The following is a 14,815-nucleotide window of genomic DNA, read 5'->3' on the forward strand; positions in this document are numbered from 1 at the left end:
TTTTATTTATTTATTATTTATGTATTGTATATGCGCTGTGAGTGTGTGCATGTATGTTAGTGTGTGTACATGTGTGTATTTATGTATGTGTGCACACATGTATGTGTTTGTGTAAATGTCTATTATAGGTATGTGTGATCCTCCAGGCCCCACACTAGGCAAGACACCAGACATAAAAAGTTAGCTTCTTTTGAATACCCAGGACAAAAGCAATGCAAGCATGTTATATTCTTTTTGCTAATATTTCTACCTTATTTTTTGGAGCATAACCATTACAAACTATTGAATAGCTAGGCTAACATAGTGTCTCTCTTAATCAATAAATCAATTTTAAAGTCTTTCTAGGAGAAAAGTTGAGAGGACAGAAATTATTCTTTCACAGAGTAAGTGTTTCTCAGGTCAGCAAGATTTGTTAACTTTGATCTCTTTTTTAAACTTAAGCGTGTGCAGTTTAACACCTTTGACGGCCTAGTGCTTAGTACTTGTGTGCTTTAGTTATTGCCTCAAGGCCTGGCCCATCCCATCCATCTTTGAAAGCCCTTTCTCACCCTTCAACCCCTGCTTCTACACATCCTTGCCCTTCAACCCCTGCTTCTACACATCCTCGCATTTTTCCCATCTGTGTGTGCTCAGATTTTGAATTACTGACTTCTTCTTTCGCAGAGGGTCAGTTTGATCTGGAATTTTTCTGTTTCATTCCCACCTTTTCAGTAGCGGAACCTTACGAGGCTGACCCGTATCTTTTCTTCCTTGTATGACCGTACTGTGCTTTATGTATACAGTGCTTATTGTATACAGATCTGTTTGCCTGGAGATGCATGGGATGATTCCACTTGGGATCCCTCTCCTAGGCACATATGCAGTAGCTCATACATCCAGGTGTGAACTTGTTTACAGTGTGCTTGGCTCCATATCCCCAGTGCTATAACCAGAGAACTGTAGGGTTGGGAAGGATGCTTAGGATAGACGATTCAGTGTTTGTCGAGTGCTTTCTCATCTAGGGAGCACTCCCTACCAAAATATAATTAAAGAAGATCAGAGATAGGAATAATTCCGTCCTTGCTATGTGGCATCTATAGAGCAGACGCAGTCGCCCTTGGGCCTACATAGTCTTGCCATTGTTTCTGCTGTTTCTTAGGATGTGACCCAGAGTGTGACTGAAGAACATAGAACACATGAGGGGTATCTGATTATCTGTAACACACTCCAAGTTTCTAAACTGTCTCTCTGAGGGGAAAGCAGCTTGTCTAAAGCCACACGGGTGGAAGCAGAGCCAGATTTAGGATGAACTGTTTATGGACCATGTTTTTACCATGGTGTCCTTCCACTTTAGAACGGCATCTCGGTAGTTTTTTTTTTAAGGCAAAAACTTACACTCAACTGTAACCAAGCTTTTGCCAAGTGTTCCTTTCCTTTTATCTCTTGCCTTCAGATTATGCCTCCTGTGTTGAGACCCAAACAGCAGAGCCTGTTCTGCCTGCTGCTAAAGCTACCATCTTGGTCATCTAGGACAGATTATCTCCTGAAGACACAGGAGAAATCCATGGGCTTAGCCTCCCAGGAAGTGGTTCAATGGGTGCACACCAAAGACAAATCATTTCGGAGCTTGAGAGATGGTTCATCAATTAAAACCATGGACTGTACTTGCAGGGGTCCCAGGTTCAGTTATCAGCATCCATATCTCACATCAGTGCCTCACAACTTCCTGTAACTCCAGCTTTAGAAAGATCTGCTATCTCTGGCCTCTACAGGCACCTGTATTCATGTATACACACCCACAGATAGACATACACATATATACATAATTAAAGGAAATGAGTAATTATTTAACTTAGACCATCACTTCCTTCCAGGCATCATGAAACCTCTGACGCAGACACAATACCCATGCCCTGGCCATCTTTGTTCTGATCAGTCACATGTCTACATGCCTGACCGTCTAGGAGGTACTTGTAAGGATTATGCTCTGTTGGATTTCCATGACATTGGCAAGATGATAAAGTTAGAATTAATTTTTAAAATTTTATTGTTAATTTTTACGTGTGTGTGTGTGTGTGTGTGTGTGTGTGTGTGTGTATGTATGTGTGTGTATGAGTGCAAATGCCCACAAAAACCAGAAGAGGGAGCCAGATATCCCCGAGCTTGAGTTTAGGTGGTTTTGAGCTGTCTGATGTGGATTCTAGGAACTGAATTCAGGTCTTATGGAAGAGCAGGAAACACTCTTTTTTTTTTTTTAAATTATTGTTAGTATAATTCATTCACATTATATCCAGACTGTAATCCCTCTCTCTTACCTTCCTGTTCCCACCCTCCCCACCCCTCAAATCTATTCTCCTCCCCTAGACCTCTGACAGGTGGGGTCCTCCTCCTCCACTGTCTGACCACAGCCCATCAGGTCTCATCTGGGACGTCTGCAGCCCCCTCCTCTGTGTTCCCATAGGCCTCTTCACCAAGGGGGAGTGATCAAATCCCAGGCACTGGTGGGTTGTGGAGAAAGAGGAACACTCCTCAGATGCTGTTGGGACTGCAAACTTGTACAACACTCAGGAAGCACTCTTTTTGTTTTTGTTTTTTTTTTTTCAGATTTATTTATTTATTACATACAGTATTTTGCCTGCACACCAGAAGAGGGCATCAGATCCCATTATAGATGGTTGTGAGCCACCATGTGGTTGCTGGAAATTGAATGCAGGGCCATCTGGAAGAACAGACAGTGTTTTTAACCTCTAAGCCATTTTTTTTCCAGCCCTCAGGAAGCACTCTCAACCGTTGAGTCATCTTCCCAGCCACTAGAACTATTTACACACCAGTCTAGTTGAGGTGAGGAGTAGATAAATAATTTCCCCAGTGTTGCAAAGTTCAAACAAATAGAACCAGGCCCCAAATTCAGATTCTTCTGACTTTGAATTTATATTCTCTATGTCCTTTAGAAGGCAGAATCTCAGACAGGACACACCGCTGATCTGAACCAGCCAAGTAGGCTTTATGTACAGAGATGCCTCATTAATCTCATATTCCTGGGGAATGAGCTGTTCCTATGTAAGTGAATATTTCATATAATGAAGGGTTTAATCACCAAAGCTTAACACGAAACTTACCCATTTTGAAGGGAACCTTTATAGCTTGAGTTAGATATTTTTTGTGTGTAGGCTACTTCCTCTGCCAGCCCAATTTTCTCCATTTTCCCATTTTCTAATGTTGTCAACCATCTGTAGAACTGTGCGACCCGGGCTTAGGGCCAGTGGAGTATGGACCTGGAAGCAGATGGAGTCCTTCCAATTTTGGAAATTGGAACTTGAGTTTGGGGTTCTATTGCTTATTGAAATGTATATGGATCTAAGCCCTGGGGTATCTTTATGGTCAGGAAACCATGGCTTCATCTACACACCATCATGTGCCTTCATAGCAGACATCACTGGCCTGGTTTGTGAGCACCTGCTATTGAGTTAGCCCAGCAGACTGCAAAGGCTGATGGGAAGGGTAACTACTGTTCAGCAGAGCTGGAGGCCTAATTGTGTCTCTTCAGGGCCAATTTTCTAAGATAGGACCCTACTTCCAACGTTCTTGGCATTTCATCATTTTCTCACTTTTTAATGGCTTCTTATCATGAAAAGGAATGTTAAGATCCTTATATAGTCCATTATTTTTGCTTCATCATCTCCTGTTTTCCATATGGAATGATAAACAATTTTAATCTAAAGTATTGAAATGTTTGCCAAGAGTCTATCCTACTAGCACTTTGTGATTACATTTTTTTTTCTTATTTAGTTGTGTTACTTTCAGGAGAGAAAGAAGGCACAGAATTGGGATGGGTGGTGAGATAGGGAGAATCTGGAAGAGAGGAAGGAGGGGAAATCATGATCAGAACATATTGTATAAATTCCAGAAATAATTAACTTTTTCCTTCCCACCTGCTACTTTGCCTGTTTCTTATATCTCATTATTTGTAAACTGTCCAACCTCAGTGGCCATGCTTTTCACTAGACAAAGCATCATTATTCCACTGGTTTTAGAAATGCTGTTCTGGAAGTTCTCCATCCTTTTGTTTCCTTCTGGCCAGGCTGAGGATGTGGTACCATCATTTTCTGACCTTCCTTTGTCTCTACTACAGGATGTACATCTTGACACCTGTCTCCCAACTTTCTCTCCCCCACTTTACATCTCAACTTCAGGCAGATCACATTTTTCAGTAGCTTATCAAGAAACCATGAGTGAGAGGTAGTTTTCCTGACCATGGAATTCTCAGTATATATATATTATTCTGTCTTCATTCTTAATTGATAGTTTGTTTAAGTATAGAATTCTGGGGTTCAGACTTTAGTTTCCCATTAGAAGCAGCTGCTGCACTGACTTGCAGCTTAGAGTGCATTGCTGAGAGGTCTGGAGTAATACTTGTGGCTTGATGATTTCACTGCCTGTATCTCCAGTGCTATGCAATTTCACGGACAGCTCCTGTGAGCCATCTCTTTGTGTTAGACATTTGTCACCAAGACAAAGTGATTTGAAGGTATGAAAGTCTTATTTTGATTCACACTTTCAGAAGCTTTAATATGTCATTGTTAACTAGACTGTAAAAAGCTGAGAACATAACACCTTGGCAGCCAGGGAAGAGACGAGAGGAAGAGAAAGGGGCATTCAGGGAGGGAGGAGGAGGAGAGGGAAGGAAGTCAGGTGTAGTGAGAATTTTGGTGCCTTAAAAAAACCCAGCTATGTTATGTAAACATGTTTTTGTTTTAATCCCAGGTATGGGCTATGGGCTGCTTCAGAACGTCCACAGCAGCAGACTGTTCACCTCATGAATGCTCTGGTAGGGGCATGAATCTGACAGCTAAAGATAGTTTTAATTATGGGGACTCTAGAAGCGGGTATAAAAAGACCAGAGCCCCAAGAGCAGCTGTCCCTCTTGCTGGTTCCCACTCTGGCTGATGCTGGTTTGTCAAATGGTTGAGAGGAAAGAGACAACAAGAAGTTGGAGATGTCCTGTTGAGATCAAGATTTGACTTGCCCCTCTCAAAACCCCTTAGCTCCCCTAATCAGCAGAAAGTAGCCTAAAAAGAACTCAACACTCCTTTTCCCCTCTGACCTTCTGCCTCTCTTACCTGGTGTTGGGGTGTTAGAAGGAGTCAGGGTTGGAAGGGATTGGGGTGGAGAAGGGAGTTAGAGTTATAAGAACCAAATATAATAGTTTAAAAAATGGCAACATCAAGGAGTGAGGGAGAGAGAAAAGGAGGGGGTCAGGAAGGGAAGGAGGGAGGGAGAGAGAGGACAGAGAAGAGAGAAGAGAGGGAACCCTAGGGCGCCCAATAAACTTCCTTCTTCATGCCCTTTTTGTCCCTCTGGGGCTCCCATCTTGAGTCTTCATCCTTCAGTTAATCCTCCTGAAAACATTTTAAGGATACATTCAGTGGTGTGTTTTCCTCATCTCCACTTTTTAATCCACCAAGATAACAGTGAAGACAAAGCATCATTTGGTCAATAGACTTTCCACCTGAGGACCCAATGGCTTAGGTATGAGAAAGTTTTTCTATATCAGTATTTTGATACTTAATCTTTGTTTTCTTTCTTTCTTTTTTTTTCTGGAATTTTTTTTTTTTTTTTTTTTTTTTTTTTTTTTTTTTTTTACAGTTGTTAGACTTCTTTTCTTCCTGAGGAAGATATTCTTCTTACCAAATTGGTGAATAATAATTCTAGCATTGAAAATTCCATTATGCATATACATTATACACATTACTGTGTTATATAAGGACATATTCATACAAGTACATAATGTACATTGGTCACATTTTCCAATATTCTCTTGCCTTCTTTTATTTTTCTCCTTTCTTTTCCTTTAGTTCCCCTTATTCACTAGACATTTTCACTTCTACTTTCAGACATGTATGGCTTCATGCACTTATATAAAATTTAGGAACAAGAAATGAGGGAATGTATCTGACGTCTGTGTTTCTGAGACTGCCTTAATCCATTCAATATGAATACCTCTAGTTATATTTATTTCACTGCAAATGACATTACTTTGTTCTTTATGATTCATGTTTCTTCTGTTGTGGGTATAAGATGTCACTGTTTTTTAGAGTCCAGGGCTTGAAGGGATCTGGAGCCTCATGGTCTGGATGTGCCCCACCCACCTGCCCGACCCACTTGCCCCACCACCTGGTCCACCCACCTTCCCTACCCCCCCCCCCCCCCCCCCCACCTGCTGAGCACCTGCTCATCTATGCTCTGTGTGCCGCTTTCCCTTTCAGAGTTTCTGCTGAAACTCTGAGCTAGTCCTCTGGAGCTTTGCCTTTGAGTAATAAATCTTCAGCCTCCTGCCAAAGCGGAAGATGGGGTGTAAGGTTTTAAGCACTCTCTTAGCAGATTTTAAATGAATTCCCCTGTTTGCAGCCTGGCTGCCCATGCCTTTTCATGCTGCCTTTGATTTCTGCATTTTGCAGGGTCAGAGGCCTGAGCTGGATGGTCTCCCATCAGCTGTCTTCTTCAAGCCCTTTCCACTTGGCTTTATCAGCTCTGATCATTTTATTTGATGTCTTTCAGGCTACAAATGTTGGCAGACATTTCTATTTCTACGGTGTATCTTTCTTTCCCTCTCTCCTTTTCCTTGTGGAACACACAGACACACAGACACACACACACACACACACACACACACACACCGCTTTTTTCCCCCTTTTCTTTTTTTAAAAAAAGTATGGCATTTAGAGGAAGCAGAAACAAACATGTTTAATCCACCATGTCCAACCAGAAATAATCTCTTGCCGTTTTATGAGTACTTATTGGGAGTAGTTTCAATTTTCATTGCTGAGTTTTGGAAACTAACAAGAATATTAATCACAGAGTGTGGTAGAGTCCTGGGAAGACTCTTCATGTGTGATGTTTGTATCTGTAGTGAGTGTCCCACACTAGTGGTACTGAAATACACTTCCTCTCTCCCTCCCTCCCTTTCTTCTTCCCTCCGTCCCTCCCCCTCCCTCCCTTCCTCCTTCCGTCCCTCCCTCCATTCCTCTGTCCCTCCCTCCATCCCTCCCTCCCTTCCTCCTTCCCTCCCTCTCTTTCTCCTTCCTTCCTTCTTTAACCTAACCATTCATGTTGCACATGCTGGGTATATCACAGTGAGTCAGACAAAGGTTTCGGTCTGTCCAAGTCCCGTGTCCTCCAAGTCCCCTGTCCGCTTTCTTCTTTGGATTTTCCCTTACTATTGTTAATGATCTTGACAATTTTTAAAAATACTTGTTTTCTTCAGCTCAAAAACTTTCATTGCTGTGACAAAATGCCTGAAAAGAATAAAGAGGAGGGGGTGGTCGGTTGTGGCAGGAAAGGCATGGTGACAGGAGCCTGAGGCAGCTGTCAACCTGCAGCCACGGCCAGGAAGCCCTGACTGATGGACCCCAGCTTGTCAACAGGTGAAATGCAAGTGCAGGACAGGTCTTCCTCCTTCCTTAATTTATCCTAGAAATTCCTTCACAGGAGTCCCCAGAGGTTTGCTTGCTACACAACTCTAGAGTCTTTCAAGTTGATGATTGCTGTTACCATCACACACTTAAGTTCAAACTTAACACATATAACATGCATGTTTACAGATTTTCAATATGCGACTTGGTTAGAATGCTTGGTTACAATACTTGGGAGGGTGTGCAACATAGACATTCTGTGTCTTTCTATTAGCCAACGAGATCTCTTGGTAACTGTACTTCCTTCTTGCATCTGAGTTTAAGGCTGACCTCGGCAAAATCAGCTTTGGAAAATATGTCCTATTGTTATGACTGTTGCCATTCATTGTTCAAATAAAATCTTAATGTTATCCAGATGTAAAACACTATTGCTTCATCTGCTTCCTCTCGGTCGTCCCTTTGAGTGTGGCGCTGCCTGGCAAGCAAGGGAGACAAAGTGTATCAGGCCAGTATATGAGGAGGAATAGGTAGATTCTACATATGAATGTGCACGGCCCTGGGAAATTTGAAATGCACAGATTCTGCAATACTAATTTACGCCCTCTTTTTAGTGTCCTACTTTGGATCCATAGGTGTATTTTTGAGTGTTAAAATAGTCAGAAAGGGACTTGTAAGCACAGACATCATTTAGAATCCAGGGAGTTTAGAACTGAAATAGAATCCTCTCAGTTTATGGTTGAAGGTGGAGTCCATGCCCAGGGAGGATGGGTGTAGTAGTCCCTGCCCTGGGGCAGGAGGGAAAGTAGGATAAACAGTGCTGCTCTAGGTTTCACAGTGAGTGACTGGCCTATCCAAGGCTGGACTCAGCTTGCTGGGGTTTGCCTTAGATAGAAAGTGCTCCAGCAGGGAAGGGGAGATGGCACAGACAGTAAAGTACTTGCTATACTATCTGTGCCCCTAAATCTGGTTTCCAGCACTCATGAAAAAGCAAGGTGTGGAGCTTTAACTTTTTTCAAATTATACTTACATGTACTTATATATATATATGTATAACATTATATATAATTATCTCAAGACGCATGCATTAAGAAAAAAAAGTAGTTCAGATAGTGAGAAACGGCATGACTGATGAGGCTGTTTTTGCTGAAGATGCATATATACATGTTTACTTCAGCCCCTTTTTTCCCCTCTCTTCATTGCAAACTCTCCATCGCCAGATGTGCTGGATTTAAAGTCACCACAGAAACACCTCTGGGTATGTCTATAAGACTATTAACAGGATATGCAATCTGAACAGGCACCACTCAATGGGTGGGGCTCATAGTCTGAATAAAAGAAGAAATTAAGCAGATCATCAATATTCATGCTTCTTGGTTTCCTAACTATGGGCGTAAAGTGACAGCTGCCTCCAACTCCTGCTTTGAAGACTTCTCTATCGTAATAGATTATACCTTTAAACTGTAACTGAAAATACCACCCCCCCCCCCATTTCCTAAGAAACAGAAACCTAATTATTCTATCACATTTAAGGTTTGGGCATTTTAAATAAAATGCATATTTTTTCAAGGGGAAAAAAAAAATCAGAGCGTGCATTCGCAAGCCCAGTACTGGGGACAGAGACAGGAGGATTCGTAGGGATTGCTGGCCAGCCCGCCTAGGGAATTGGTGAGTTTCCAGTAAAAGGTAGATGTTCCATCTTATGCATGAGGAATGCCACCTGTGACTGACTTCTGGCATCCACACTCATATGCACACATGTGCACCAGTATATGCATATACCCATCCAAACATCCACACATATGTACATACATGAAAATGCCCAAACTAATTATCTCAAGAAGCGTGTATTGAGAGAAATAAGCGGTGAGTTCAGATAATAAGAAATGACACCACAAATGAAGCTGTCCTTGAGGAAGGGAGTGGATCTCTTCAGAAATGGGAGCATGTTGAGCAGACCCATGATTGAATTGAGCAGGGCTCTAATGTCCACGCCCTTCCGCTGTGCAATGTAATTACACCTTCACTGCGGCTTAGCTGGAAAAGAGCTTGCATTTACAGCATGCATGATTGTCACGTGTTTTCTGCTGATCGCTGCTTTAACAAGTCATTCCACAGGAGAGGTTTGTTAGCTTTAATAGCCCTTAAGTTACTTATGGCAATTACCTGCATCACTTTCAACTCCATAGAGGTTATTAAAAGTCTCTCATGGCAACTGTAAGGAAATAAGAAAATAGGTAAAGATGAAATTACATCCGTTCCCCAAAGGCGTTAGTCTGGAATGTATTTGCATTGCTCTTACATGGGGAGATAAATTTAGCTCAAGGGGGTGAAAAAGAATGTAACCTCTGAGGCTTCATCAACCTAAAATCAGACATATCTCATTAAAAACAAATTTTCTCACCTGGCCAGGTTGGCTCCACTTTTATCCTCATAAGAGAAGTGGAAGCTACTTCTATTGTGATTTAATAAGTCTTTCTTGAGTCTCAGGCACTGGACTAATAATACCTCATATTTTAGCTTATTTGGTTGTCAAAGAATCTATCTAGTCTACACATTTAATAAATAAGAAGACAGGTTTATAGAAGCAAAGTGGAAAGTTGTAAAAATGACACTGCCAGAATGCAGATGTGTGGAGTCATCTTCCAGCTCATCCCAGAATGTTCTGCTGTGTGGGGTCATCTTCCAGCTCATCCCAGAATGTTCTGCCACGTGCCACTTAACTGATGATGGACTCACCTTCGAGCAGAGGTGCCTCTGTGGTGTTTCATAAGAGTCAGAGAATATTTGATGAATCCTATCTGATTGCTGAGGTTCTATTACTCCTTGTATCCTGAGGGCCAAAGAACTCTATGCCATTCTTTCATGGATAATTAATTGAATGCAGAGGTATAAATGACGTAAATAACATGTATTCCGGTATGTCATTCTCAAAAACTATTTCAAAAAGCATATCCAAGCAACGTGTGTGTGTGTGTGTGTGTGTGTGTGTGTAGGGGGCAGGTACTACCTTTCATGTCATGTCCATCAAATTTACGGCCCAATGGCAGGCAACCTCAGCACCATTTGTCCAAAATCTGGAATCCCTAGCTCCACCCATGCTGTGGCATCAACATTTTAAACAAGACCACCTGGTGGTGTGCATGTCGACTGAGGATTGAGCAGCACCACCCCAAACTGAGGGAGTGTACTAGGGGCATTTCGTTTTCCTTTTCTGATGGGAAGTATTGATCGTTTGGAGGATGGGGTAAGAGGGCCGCTGTGTAGAGGAGAACCTGTTCCATAGCGGCACATCACACTGTTCCAGTTTGCTCCGGGATCTGAGCACTATCTAACCACAGGGTGGAAGTGGCCAGTGCAACTACGTGCTGGGACACTTCTTATAATGTGATTTTCCTTAGAAACGCTCCATAGATTTCTCAATCATCGTGGTTAGGGTGTATAGGTTTCTGCCTTCCGTGGTAAAGAAAGCCTTCTCACATCTTCCTGTCTCCATCATTGTTTTTTTTTTTTTTTTTTATCCTATTCTTTCCAGCTCTGACTTATTTCCAAACAGGCTGCTCCAAGAGTCTCACAGTGCTTTTAACTCTCTATACTCAATGCCAAACACACATCCCTTCAATCTCTCTAGCCAGAGAACCAGGCAGACTCCATTTCTTACTGCAGTGTGTAAGTGAATCCAGCCCTGCCCTCTTATTCGACTGTAGGGCTCTCTGACTTTCAGACGGTCTCCTTGGAGACCTTCCCTGTTATTTGCAGGCTGCGGCAGGAGACAAATAAAAATCATTTCCTACTCTAGATGAAGGGTTAAGGATAGTTCAAGGTTTGTTTGTGGTGTCCTGTTTCCTTTGCTAAATGGTGACTTAAAATCAATTATAATCAAATGCGAAGAGGCGAAAGTTGCTGATTCTGGAAACTTTGAGGGAGAGAAGGGAGGCTGGGACTTCACTCTCATTTTTTTTTTTTTTTTTTTTTTTTTTTTTTTTTTTTTTTTTTGTCCCTGAGATAAAAGTTGGGATGCATGAGCCAGGTTTATTGTGTGATTGATAGTTCTGGCATGTGGCACATTTTCCTTTTCTACCAAAGTGCAGTCCAAGGACTCAGAACCTCCAGGTGGGAGAGCAGCCATTTTCTGGTGTCTGCCTGTGGCTTCACTCATTTCTGTGTTGTGAAAAACACAGGAGACGGAAGACGAGGGGATGAGACAGGAGCTAAACACCCATGTGATGTCACAAATGGTGGCCTCTGGATTTACTTTCAGTCTGAGGGAAGGTTCCTGCAGTTTAAAGGAAGGTACCTGGAGGCTTTGCCTATAGACTTAGAGCCAGCTCTGGACAAACTGTGAAGTTTAGTTAGTAACAATCAGCTTATTTCCCTATGTCAAGCCTTGTTCAAGGTCAGAAGAATTCAAAAGAAATGCCACAGTCCCATGGAGAGTTGTTTATATCCCTATTTTGTGGGTGACCAAAGTAGGGTTAAATGCGTACATGTACCACAAGTGTGTGTTGTGGTGACATATTTCCCAGAGGCACATGTATCTTTCTTAAAATTTATTTATTTATGATGCATATGTATACAAAAGAAAGATGTGCGCGCGTGTGCACACACACACACACACACACACACACACACACAGAGAGAGAGAGAGAGAGAGAGAGAGAGAGAGAGAGAGAGAGAGAGAGAGAGAGAGAGAGAGAGAGAATGTGTGAGGGTCAGATGACAACTTTTACCTTCCACCTTTTTGAGGCAGAGGCTCTCTTGTTCCTGCCCCTGTGCCGTGTGCTTCAGGCATCCACTCCCAGCATCTACCCCTGTGCACTGCGCTCAAGACTATCTGCCCCCAGCTTCTGCCCCTGTTCAGTGTGCTCCAGCTTAGCCACTTCCAGAACTTGCCCCCATGCAATGTGCTTCACGCTATCTACCCCAGCACTTGCCCCTGTGAAGCATGCTCCAGGCTAGTCCCCCAAGCACCTGCCCCTGTGCGGTTTGCTCCAGGCTAACACCTGGCTTTTCCCCTGGGTTTTATGGAACTCAGGTGTTCAGTCATGCTTGGACAGCTGATGCACTGAGCCACACCCCATCCATCCAGGCTCACTTACTTGGACACTTGGTTCCCAGCACCATACACGCGCGCGCACACACACACACACACAAAATGACTCTTATGAGAAATAAATTTGTAAGCCAGTCTTAGAAAGAAAAAGTCAAAAATAAAAGAATAAAATTAAAGAGAGTTCTATTACTGGCTGCTTGCTTCCCCTAAAACGGCAACCATCTGTGCACCGTGTGAGGCAGACAGTTGGCAGAGTTTGCTAGGCATGCTTGTTCAAGACTGATACCAGCCCGTCCTTGATCTCTCAAAACCCACACTGGGAACTTGGCAGCTGATCTCAGATGCTTCTCCGCATCATTAATGCACACTGAGAAGGAAGTGGGTACTCAGAACCTACCTAGGCTGCCTTCCTGGTGTCCAAGATGCCTAACATCTTAAGATGTTCAACAGAATGGGATGCAAAGGGTAGGCAAATGAGGCCAGGAAGGCACAACGGCTTTGCAGAGGACAACGTTACTTAAGATGTGTGTTACCTCAGGTGGAGGTTGCCTTAAGCTGGAATTGTCTTAGGTAGGTGAGCCCCTCAGGTAGGAGGCACCTTAGGGAGGAAGCAGAGACTATGCAAATCCACTGCTTCTTTCAACCATCTTTTCTCTAGAAACACCATGATGTTAGAAGTAGCTCCACAACCTGGGTGCAGATTTGGTATTCAGCTCTTTACTCCACTCTGGAGGGGCTTGTTACCTCAGAGGATGCTCTGAATTTCTCTGTACCTCCCTTTCCCTGTCAGTGAGTGGAGGGGCCTGTTGGACTTGTTCGATTAATCAGCTAAGTTGTGGAGAGACATCAGGAGAACCTCCTGAGAATCCAAATCAATACTGTGCGCGAACACAAAGCCGGCTTTGAAGCCCCGAGCTCTAAAGGAGAAAGTCTCCCTGCTGCTAAGACAAGTTAGAACAACACGAAAGTGCTTAAAACCCGTTCAGGAAATTCTTTCTTCCTTTGCTTCTTTTTCCTCAGAAAGTTGGATGATAAGTTTTGGTGTTGTGGTTGCTTGAATAAAAATGGCTTCTATCATAGACTCATATGGTGGGGAGATATAAGGAAGTGGGGCCTTGTTGGAGTAAGTGTGACTTTGTTGGAGGAACTGTGCCACTAGGAAGTGGACTTTGAGGTCTCAGAAGCTCAAGGCAGACCTAGTGGCTCACGGTCACTTCCTGCTGCTTGCCAATTGGGATGTAGAACTCTCAGCTCTTTCTCCAGCACCATTTCTACCTGCATGCTGCCACGTTTCCAGCCATGCTTTCTGCCAGGACAACAGTGGACTAACCCTGTGAAACCTTTAGCAAGCCCCAATTAAATGCTTTCCTCTGTAAGAGTTGCCGTGGCCTGAGCCGATAATGCTCCCGCCAACATGGTGAATGTTCCTAAGACCCGCCCGACATTTTGCAAGAAATGTGTGGCAAGCATCAGCCCCACAAAGTGACACAGTACAAGAAAGGCAAGGATTCTTTATATGCTCAGGGAAAGCGGCGTTATGACAGGAAACAGAGGAGTGGCTAAGGTGGGCAGACTAAGCCTATTTTCCGCAAAAAGGCTAAAACTACAAAGAAGATTGTGCTGAGACTGGAGTGTGTTGAGCCCAGCTGCAGATCTAAGAGAATGCCGGCTATTAAGAGGTGCAAGCATTTTGAACGGGGAGGCGATAAGAGGAGAAAGGGCCAAGTGATCCAGTTCTAAGGCGATGTTGTTATGAAGAAAATAAGTCATGAGCTTTGACTCACTTCATTTCATTGCAGTTGGTCTTTTGGGAAGGAATAAAGAAAGCAATAGACATCCTAAGACAGAAGTTAAGGTGTTTTTCCATAGGGCATTTTGAGCATATTTGGGATCTCTATGAAGAAAGGATACATAAAGTGTTTAATTACTTGGCCTTCTGTTGGTTGATAGTCATCTTCCTCTCGACCTTGGTGTAGATAAGCAGGACTTGTATTCCTTTCTGACTGCTTGCTGTGCTAAGCTGAACCCTCTCTCTTGAGCATCATGTCTATTATGGAACATTCCTCCTTCCACCTAAACTTCATGGTGTATAGTGTTCACTCAATCCCCAAAGCCTTGCTCATGAGTGCTTGAAGCAGGACAAGTAGTTAGGTGGTATTTGAATGTTTGGATATAGTGCCTTGTCTTGAGGGACAGTCTACATGGTTTTGGTCAAGTTGTTTGATGAATCCTTGTTGAGTTTATCATGCTTTATTAAATATGATTCAATATTATCAAATATCTTAGTGAAAAGGAGTAAAATGTCAGGGTACATGCCTGGTGAAGCAGCAGATAGATAACCTCCCAAGCCCCAGGTCCACCCTCAGAGACCCTA

General features: G+C 43.0%; 1 pseudogene; it reads left to right on the top strand.

Annotated features, from left to right (window-relative positions):
• The first annotated feature begins 13,855 nt into the window (after window positions 1-13,855).
• On the top strand, window positions 13,856-14,261 carry LOC127196796 (60S ribosomal protein L36a-like; annotated as a pseudogene).
• The last annotated feature ends 554 nt before the right edge of the window (window positions 14,262-14,815 follow it).

Source organism: Acomys russatus, chromosome 13 (assembly GCF_903995435.1).
Source record: "Acomys russatus chromosome 13, mAcoRus1.1, whole genome shotgun sequence".
NCBI classification, from domain to species: Eukaryota; Metazoa; Chordata; class Mammalia; order Rodentia; family Muridae; genus Acomys; species Acomys russatus.